Raw genomic sequence first — 9,701 nt, forward strand, 5'->3', positions numbered from 1 at the left:
GTTTTTATGTGTCTTTGAATTTGGTGTTGCTTAATTAATTTCCATATGTATATTAATCAGTATGATCTGATACGTCTAGGCTCGTGTATGTTGCAATACTACGCTCCTTCTAATCCTTGCAAACACGTCGTACAGCGGAAATCATGGAAATCTAAAAACTTTGGCGGTCTAGTACTGAATTGAGAAGATATATGTCTCATTGTGCGTTACTGAAATACCCTGAATAGGCGCAAAAAACATAACAGGTGTAACCAGTGAGTCAGATGTATTATGAATCAGTTTACGACCTCATCAAATAGCGTCAGTCTGTGATTTCGTAGTTAAGGTATGCTGCCTAAACGTAAAACGTATATACGGTGTTATTGGAGTTTAAACTTAAAATTCCTTTGTAAATACCATTTTCTTGTGAAACAAGGTCTTGGAATTTAGTGTAACCAGAGTTGTTGGTGGTGTGTATTTTCACTTTCACAGGAGAAAATTCGGATCGACTGAAAAGTAGGTCATTGTCTGAATAGGTAAATGCGACTCATGTTTGGGTATATGTGAAAGAAAAACCCACCCATCTTAACAAGAAGACGAAGAAGAAACGAGTGTATGTATTGTAATTAAACATTAAATATACCCGGAATAGAAAGTCGTCACATTTGTATTTCGGATTACAACCCGTCCTCAAAGACTAAAAATATTTTAACACATCGCCTTCAACTTGGATCGCAATCATTTCACACCTACAGGCAACAACTACATGTACCCCGTTGAAGCAAATAAACAATTAGATAATGAGATTCTCATTTAGAATGATAATCGAATTACATTACAGTCACAATTCGCCGACCTTACAGCTTTAGAATTCTATTGGTGTTGGTGAGAGTGTGAAAAAGACTGTCCACACACTAACGTAACACCTTCGACAGGACCACCCTGAGGGCACCCGTTTGCTATACGACACTGTGGGCGCTGTGTCAACAACGGCCCTTGGACAACCCTAAGGCTATACAAGGAGAATGCACATTGAAACATTTGATTAGAGGGCGTACCAGTTTTTCACAACGTCGTTGTGTTTATTAAGTAAACTTCTCAAGATAAACTGATTAATTGAAGCGTCAAAGTCATGATGTAAGAATAATGACTATATAGGATATACGTTCTGAAGAAATTCTTACCCATAGATAGTCACACCTCCCCTCCCATCCTCCCCTCCCTCCCCCCCCCCCCCCCCCCCCCTCTCTCTCTCTCTCTCTCTCTCTCTCTCTCTGCTTATACCGGACTCCCTCGCTCTCTGTCCGTTTGTATGGGTAATATAAATGGCGCTGAATCACGTTCACATCGGATCTGTCTGTGGCTAATGGATGTATATACAGCCCGACAATCGTATGTAAAGATGTCCACCGTCATTGACACTTCCAGTAAAAGAGCGCTTCCGTGGAACTCTATTACGTTTGTCAGTAGTGGTGACATGAACCGGCTCCCGTTTAGAAATCATGTCCGCCTGGAGATGGCGATCATGACAGATACGAGACTGGTCCTCCAAAGGATCCCTATGAAATATCAGTTCATTAGGGCTAAGCCCATATTTTCAAAGAAATTCTAAGTGAGCGAACATCCTTTGGGAAGAAATATTTACAACCATCCAGTTTTATGGTCCCATGCCCCTTTGCTTTTCAATTTCAGTTACTGTTCACCTGGGGACTGTAGGCTAATGGCGTCTTCCACCATACGTAATGGACGTGTATTACAAACATTCAAAGGTATTCTAGTTGGGTACGATCAGAAGTGTCCGTATGATAGTCAGAAGTATATGTGCACTTGTAGGCGCTACTATGAGCGTGAGTGTATGCATTGTTGTCCGACACAGTCCTGGGTGTAGCTATTCTATTACAGAGTGAGGCGTTAAGCAGCTTCAGGGTACATGACACCTGATTACACCCAGTCCCTTGTGTACCTGTTCCTTGGTTAGGTAGGCTGCATAATGAGTTGACAAAAACCCAAACTACAAAACAGATTCCTTTCAGTATGGTTGATGTTAAATATCTAGTATACCTTTGATGAGAGGTTTTGCGCAGATCAAATACACTAGTTACCAAAATCAATATCACCCTGGCCATTGTGTATGTTTTTCTCAAATTTATTCTTTGGGAGCTTATCAACAATATGGGGTCCGTTGTGGAAGATAAAAATGGTATAAGGTGTTTGTTAATTCGGGGATTTGGTGCAATGTAAAATATAACTATGTTATTATGCAGTGTTAATATCCAGTGGTACTTTTCCCAATTCACCGATGACCATGACATGTAGTGTGGAAAGGAGTAGCGAGGACCAGCTGTCATTTGAAATACATTTTATAAGTATTCCATCGGTAAGATTTGTATTTTCATATCACAAAAATTCCGAATCATCCCTTAAAATCTGGCAATCATTGTGTCAAAAGCAAGCTGAGGCAAGTTAATATTTCAAACTTCCGTTTGAAATGCAAACACAGCTTTTGTTCGTTTTCCACGAACATTTTACTGTGATTTGCAATATCCTAATATCCTAGTCGGTTACATCAGTAACATGCAAGGAGGGAACCTGGATTCTGGCCGGCCAAGAGACGAACTGCTAACACGACTGGCCCACACTCCCCATTAAAGGTAACAAGTAGACTAACGCTTAGTTTCCGACCATATGTAGTTTTGATTGTAACAAATGAACCCATTTTAATTTAAAAGGAGCTCCAGTTAGAAGGGAAATTAAAAACCTGAGGAAATCTAGACTTGGTTCAATTAGCGCCAGGCAAGGCAGTGGGGAGAATAATGTGTCTTCGGGACTGTGTCACAGAACAGTTAGTAGCTATAAGGTGATTGTAAAGACTTGACACTGGAACTCCAAGTAAGATTCACTGTATATAGGGAAAAAATACCAGCGCCTTGAGCTTGCACAAGTGCGTGGATATGTGCCCTATATAAATATCCCATATCCTATCCTATGCGTCGCTCCTGACTTAAGGGCTTCCCTAAAGAGAATGGGTCTGTGCATGTATGGTTAGACTTGCACAAGTGTCTAAGGTTATAATCAATAGTTTAATGTAATATTCTTATCAATATGAATAACAGACTGGCGTCTTTAGATCTGCACTGTCCGCATATCAAGACTTGCTTCTTTAAAGGCTAAAAGTATTATACATCCATGAGTTTAGCATTCAGTACAGCTGTGGAGCAAGGCGCTCGAGCTGCAGTCGAAATAGTGTGGTAGGGCAGATCAAGAACACGTTATGTATTCTGCGTTTTCAATGTATCTTGGCATTTCTTTCACATATAGCATCTCTCATCTTTATCAAGTGCGTTTTGATTGTGGTCCCGAGAACTAGCCAGAAGAGCGCGCTCCTGTTCAATAATCCTTCAGTACTTGTATGTGCTGAACAGTTTCATGAAATGGGTTATGAGATCAGAACAGATGCACCATTAATATTGCTATTACATCTCAACGTAACCATTTCTCATCCCAATCGATGCTTAATCACAAAATAAGACATATAATGGTCTATGCTATTAAATTTATTTTGTAAAATACCAGCGCTTTCTTTATATTCTATACAGGTCTTAACCAGCAGTTGTACCATGGGTGTAGTGTGTAGAATGAAATTGTCTGTGACGGAATTTGGTCACGTGAGAATAATTCTCTCCTACACTCATATGCATGTCAGTGGCTTTCTTGTGATGACAAATCACTGACATCCAGGAAGGGAAGAGGGAATGTAGGGTAAATGTAAAATCTGAGATAATGAATCTGCTACGTGCCTTGTCATTATGTCAAGCATCTACATTCTGCATACGTTTTAGCAGATAAACATACATGTACTTTAACATGTATTGATACACAATGTGACTGTCAGTGGAGGGGAAACGTGCCATCAACAGTACTACAGGGATGCATGGGTTTCGTTTAATCATAAAATGAATGTTTTTTATGATTTGTATACATTTGTATATTATGTTTTGTCGCTTACTGCCACTATCAGGTTTCCATCAGCTAGTATGATAGCGATCTGTAAGTAATCGAATCTGGACCAATCCTGTCATTGACATCATACGCAGTAACTGAGATCCGATGATATACATTGGATGCTGAAGATACATTTTATTCCGAATCTTCACGAGTCTTTTTTTTCTTCAAGAAACCCCCCACTAACAGTCTGCATTCAAACCAGAAACTAGGATTCTTGCGAAATTAGCAACACGTTTCCGTTTCACCTATTCTAGATGACCTCGAGGCCAACCATGCCATGTACACACTCCCGTACAACAGAGTGACAGGTGTACGCGCCTCGATACTCAGTCTAGTTCAGTAAACGACGCTCACTCACGTTAAACTATAAATGTGAGATATGCATGGGAAAAATGCATACTTTGTGCACTTTTGACACGTGCAACGTGCGCTTGCGGCATGTCTAGAAGTCAGCGATCTTCGAGCGCTTGCTTTCACAGTGCCATCTAGCGACAAATGTGAACTATGGAATATATGGCGCGTCAGATTGGTCTGTACAAACAGGATATATCACTGACGTCGACGGGTTTTATACTCGGCAGATATCATGAATATAAATAACCTGTGAACAACAGAAATTTGAATTTTTACGATCTCGAGTAATAGAGTGGAGCACGAGGTTATCGACAGCCAGACAAATTCAATGAATTTGAATCTAATTTGTCATAACGTCAGATGTGGTGTTTTATTCAGTTGCATGGCTGTAGCGATGGTCGATGAATACTGCCGCTTACACAAACTGGTACAGCTGGAATAGTTCAATGTTCTCTGGTAATAGGGGTAGGACAACTGAGTGCACAAAACACCCAGTGCTGAAGTTTAAACTAGCACACAAAAGAGGGTACGTTAGACTGTCTCACAGCCATCGAACCGGGTTATCTTCCCTTCTGTCTGGCCTTTTCTGCAATGCTAAAACTGTAAATGAAGCAATTCTAGATTCCCTCAGGTTTCTAACAATTCCTTAAACACATCATTTTCCCCGCTGCCTAACCTTGTATGCAATGCAAAAGTCCTAAATGAAGCCAATCCAGATTTCCATGGGTTCTAAATCGGTCTCTTCATTGGAGTCCCTTTTCAGTTTAAAGGGAATGTTTGTTTCTATCAAAATTTTATATAAACGTATATATATACACACACACTACAGTATATTCAGAGACTAAGTGTTAGTCTAAGAAAGATCCATCAACATTCAACATCAACATTCACTGTGTGATGTGTGCTTGGGCTGGAGACGTTGTTTAAAGCTGCTTAATCGACCCACTAACACCCATCATTAACTTGTTTGAAGAAAAGCGACAAAAACAAGGCAGCAATTTTAACCGGATTTCGTAAACACTGTAGAAACAATCTTTTATGTTTTGTGATCTCAAGTACGTCTAACTTACTTCGATACCCGACTCGTAATTAGACCAGTCTCCTGTTGTCGATGTTAACTACCCTTTCAGCATTAACAACAGGTTCACAGTAATCCACGCATACCATGAACACGACTCGTGAAGGTCCGGAGTAGAATAAGCCTTCAGCAACCCAAGCTTGCCATACAAAGCGACTATGCTTGTCGTAATAGGCGACTAACGGGATCGGGTGGTCAGGCTCGCTGATTTGGTTGACGCATGTCATCAGTCCCAATGGCGCAGATCGATGCTCATGCTGTTGATCAATGGATTTTCTGGTCCAGACTCGATTATGTACAGACCGCCGCCGTGTAAATGGAATATTGCTGAGTGCGGCGTAAAACTATAGTCACTCACTACCACGAACACACATCGTTACAAAAGTTACATCGTTACAAAAGTGGTTACGTGGTGTAACCTAAAGGACCGTTTAATTTAGGAATTGTATATTTTTGTGAAATATGTTCATTTCAGAGACTAGATGTTAGTCTATCCGAATCAGTGAGTATGTTGTGGGTGTAGGTGTGTGTATTTTGGTGGTGATGTGGGAAGAATTCGGATTGACAACAGCAGTTAATGGTTTCGAAGCTCGATGTTTTATCCAAATATAAACAGGTGCTCAATTATACTTTTAAGCAACATTAACAAAAAACATTAACAGAAATAGCGACTTGTATTCTTTGAATGCTAGTCTGAAAGAAAACGGACCATCACATTCTCCCGTGCTACCTGACGCACAATAGAGTAAATCTTGAGTAAATCTTGAGTAAATCTGGTGATGGTGAAGGACTTCGACGCTGTCTGGTAATTCAATGTTACTCTTTGCACTAAATTGCGTCTTTGTTACGTATGGCGAACGCAAATGCAGCATAAAATAATATCCAACCGCATTCATTTATTCATCCTTATTAAGTCTGTTGATCACTGGATTGTCTTGTCCACACTCGATGATATACAGACCGTCGCCTTTTAACTGGAATATTGCTGAGCGCGGAGTAAAACTAAACTCATTCATTCTGATCGAATCGTTTTTCAACATGCAAAGTAAAAGTTAACATTCTGTGTCTGTATTTGTGATAGGCTGTTTCCGTCCACCATTCCATATATCCCTATGGCACCCCTCAAAAAAGCGTACTGGTTTTTTTTATAATAAATACGGCCTGAATGTGTTTCACAATAATTGACGTTAGTTATGTGCGGATGCCAGAATGTTGTCCCTGTAATCTATGACAGGCATGGGAAGCCACTGCCGACCGTAATTCTTGGCATTAGAGTTAACAGCTGCTCAATAACCTTATAACATTCCTCACATGCAACAAAAACAACGTTTGTGTCTCCTCACCGTATCATAACAAAGCATTGTACCCGCCGCATGCCACGCGTTACCACTCGCCCCGCCTATCGACCAAAAAGATCGGCTTGTCTGATTGGTCACAAATGGCAGCATTCTTGAATCAGCAACTATGAACGTGTGTGTCACCAGAGGCGGGGATTTGGGAAGAATTTCCTGTTTTTGGATGATTGTCTCTGCTATCAATCAGTTGAGATAAGTGCCGCAATTGTTATCTGATGATGTCACAACCATGTGACCACACCTCCGGAAACGGTGGTGAAGTCCAAGTACAATGACTACTGGTACACGTTCTTGCCGCGAAACGTAGATGTATGAACATGTAGTACTTCCTGACAGGACAGCCAGACTAGTTCAGTGGGTACTACTACTAAAAGACAAGTTAATATGAGACATTTTGGTCTCTTTTTTATAAAAAAATATCGTCTTCGGTAGTTTTCCAGGAGTATTTCGGCTTGGAGCACCGGAAATGGGTTTCACAGATGGTATCCATTTGAGGAATCGAATTTGCTTTCCTACATAATGAATTATTGAAAATATCAAATGATTATAGCAATGACACAAACTGAACAGCGAACATTTACTGTACCATGTGGAATCGAACCAGGATCTGCGATATTACAAGCTGGTGCATCAACCTGGAGGCCAGTTGCTAAGAAACAGAACATAGCAACTAATGTCATCATCAACTGAATACAGACTGATGTCACGCAGGGTCAGTAGGGTAGCCGGTTTTCTCGCTTGACGCCCGCCTCCCAAAACCCCCCGCCTAGTCACTGTCATCACGTGACGCAGGATTTTATAAATCTTTAAATGATGTATACCATGTTTCTGGTAAAATATTATCTTTATCAGATCGCCTGGATAAATACTATTTTACAACTTTTAAATATTATTGATTAAACAGAAATTGATGAAATAAAGGATCACTTGCTACATTGTCAAAACTCGTTGCATTGGTGATACCATTTTTCTTAATGAATGGTACAGAATACTAATCCCGCATGCAAACAACCATAACAAGTGTTGTTTTAACGGTTCTGCGTTTTGGGGGTGGGTACCAGGTTGCCTAGTGGTTACAGCGTCCGCCCGTCACTCACATGGGCACAACGTGTGAAGCCCATTTTTTATGTTCCCCGCCGTGATATTGCTGGAATATTGCTAAAGGCGGCGTAAAACACTCACTCACTCACTCACTTATATCACACATGGTACACTTATGTCCTCAGTCCAAAGTCCTTACAATATGGTGACTTTTTAGAGTAAACAGCTCCTGTCCTTCTAAGAAATAGCTGAGTGCCATTTCAGCCTGAAACAATTGCCAGTACCTAACGTTATCGATCCAGGACGTCATTCAGGTGACAAAACGTGATTTGAAGTGTCTGTTAGTTAATTTCCGATGGTAATTTTTGACAGCTCGTCAGTATATATTTGGAAACTGACAAGGCTGTTCCGTGCCGGTTGACAGTCTAAAGCACCCGGCACTCATATATCGTATATCAAAGAGTATGTTTTTTCATCCATCACCAGGTAAAGTAACATATGTGTCAGGTGAGCTTCTGTCTCGACATGGACCCCACGACTCCAGTGAAGGGTATTTGAACAGAAACATAAGTTGGCGTGCCGTGATGGGCGGTTTGTTTATTTTTATTTTTTCTGTTTATTTATTTATTTATTTATTTATTTGGGGGGGGGGGGGCAACCTATGCTTGTCCTTTAGGCTCGCTGACTTAGCTGACACGTAATCGTATCCCTATAGCGTAGTTCGATGCTCATGCTGTTGATCCCTGGATTGCCTGGTTCAGACTTGATTATTTACCGAACGCTGCCATACAGCTAGAATATTGCCGGGTGCAGCGGTGAAACAACCGCCCAACCAATTTTAAGACTAGGGTTGAGAAAACATTGGAAATGCTAGACTGAAGTAACAATTTCAACCGTGGTACGTTTACTAATGTTCCCAGGTGCCACCATAACCCCCAAGCGATAATTGGTTACACATAATAGATCATGTGTCATACTACTCTCTCTCGAAGAAATGCTTTTCTACCCATAGATAGTCACATCTCTAGCCCCCCCCCCCCCCCCCCCCCCCACCCACCCTCTCTCTCTCTCTCTATCTCTCTCTCTCTTTCTCTCGTTTCTCGGGTTACAAGAAGAGTATTCTTTACGATTTGGAAAATATACGAGCATTATCAGGACGACGAACACAAAAATGGTCTCCACACATTGTATCAATTTGGAAAGTCGAACACAGACCTTCATGATCAGCTGAACGCTTTAACCATTAGGCTACCCCAACGACCAACGTCTCGTTAGCCTCTGCAAAGTTTCCTTAACGCTATGGTGACCACAACACCAATGCTTTAACACAGGCTTGGGATCATTTTAGTGCTAAGAGTGAGTGAGTGAAAGAGTTCAGTTTTACATCTCACTCAGCAATATTCCAGCTATATGGCGGCGGTCTGTAAATAATCGAGTCTAGACCAGACAATCCAGTGATCAACAACATGAGCATCGATCTGCGCCATTGGGAACCGATGACGTCTGTCAGCCAAGTCAGCGAGCCTGACCACCCGATCCCGTTAGTCGAATATTACGAAAAGCATAGTCGCCACATATTGCTAAGATCGCTTCGCGGAACGGGGTCCTGCCTCATGCTTTCAGTCACTGGCGCGGTAGGGTAGCCTAGTGGTTAAAAAGTTTCCTCTTCACTCCGAAGGCGTGGGTACAATGTGTTAAGAACATTTCTGGTTCCCACGTCGTGATATTGCTGGAATATTGCTAAAGGCGGCGTAAAATTCAACTCACTCACTTTCGGTCGCAAATATTCAGAGACAATCTGCATCCCGACGTTTCTGGAATATTGAGCAAGTGCGTTGAACATTCACGATAAACCATAATGAGCACTTACAGCAAACGCCACTTCTGGC

The sequence above is a fragment of the Haliotis asinina genome, chromosome 8, assembly GCF_037392515.1.
Source record: "Haliotis asinina isolate JCU_RB_2024 chromosome 8, JCU_Hal_asi_v2, whole genome shotgun sequence".
Taxonomy (NCBI): Eukaryota; Metazoa; Mollusca; class Gastropoda; order Lepetellida; family Haliotidae; genus Haliotis; species Haliotis asinina.